The sequence below is a fragment of the Arachis stenosperma genome, chromosome 4, assembly GCF_014773155.1.
Source record: "Arachis stenosperma cultivar V10309 chromosome 4, arast.V10309.gnm1.PFL2, whole genome shotgun sequence".
NCBI classification, from domain to species: Eukaryota; Viridiplantae; Streptophyta; class Magnoliopsida; order Fabales; family Fabaceae; genus Arachis; species Arachis stenosperma.
In genome coordinates, this window is record NC_080380.1 from 75,089,053 (window position 1) to 75,089,951 (window position 899).

Here is an 899-nt window from a genome sequence, read left to right on the forward strand (position 1 = left end):
ATGAGCAGGAACAAAGACAAAGGCATTCTTGTTGAAGCTGACCCTGAACCTGAAAGGACCTTGAAGAGAAAGCTAAGAGAAGCCAAGGCACAACTCTCTGTAGAGGACCTAACAAAAATCTTCAAAGAAGAAGAACCCATGGCAGCCGAAAACAACAACAATGCAAGGAAGGTGCTGGGTGACTTTACTGCACCTACTCCCGACTTCTATGGGAGAAGCATCTCTATCCCTGCCATTGGAGCAAACAACTTTGAGCTTAAGCCTCAATTAGTTTCTCTAATGCAACAGAATTGCAAGTTCCATGGACTTCCATTGGAAGATCCTCATCAGTTTTTAGCTGAATTCTTGCAAATCTGTGACACTGTCAAGACTAATGGGGTTGACCCTGAGGTCTACAGACTTATGCTATTCCCTTTTGCTGTAAGAGACAGAGCTAGGATATGGTTGGACTCACAACCTAAAGAAAGCCTGGACTCATGGGAAAAGCTAGTCAATGCCTTCTTGGCAAAGTTCTTTCCACCTCAAAAATTGAGTAAGCTTAGAGTGGAAGTCCAAACCTTCAGACAGAAGGATGGAGAATCCCTCTATGAAGCTTGGGAAAGATACAAACAATTGATCAGAAAATGTCCTTCTGACATGCTTTCTGAATGGAACATCATAGGTATTTTCTATGATGGTCTGTCTGAACTATCCAAGATGTCTTTGGATAGCTCTGCTGGAGGATCTCTTCATCTGAAGAAGACGCCTACAGAAGCTCAAGAGCTAATTGAAATGGTTGCAAATAACCAATTCATGTACAATTCTGAAAGGAATCCTGTGAAAAATGGGACAAGTCAGAAGAAAGGAGTTCTTGAGATTGATACTCTGAACGCCATTCTGGCTCAGAATAAAATATTGAC

At 41.9% G+C, this 899-nt stretch overlaps 1 non-coding gene across 1 annotated transcript; it reads right to left on the reverse strand.

The window, feature by feature from the left end:
• Window positions 1–534: 534 nt before the first annotated feature.
• On the reverse strand, window positions 535–642 carry LOC130978753 (small nucleolar RNA R71). The gene has a single exon (XR_009086370.1). It is a non-coding gene; the product is annotated as a small nucleolar RNA R71 (small nucleolar RNA).
• Between the last annotated feature and the right edge of the window lie 257 nt (window positions 643–899).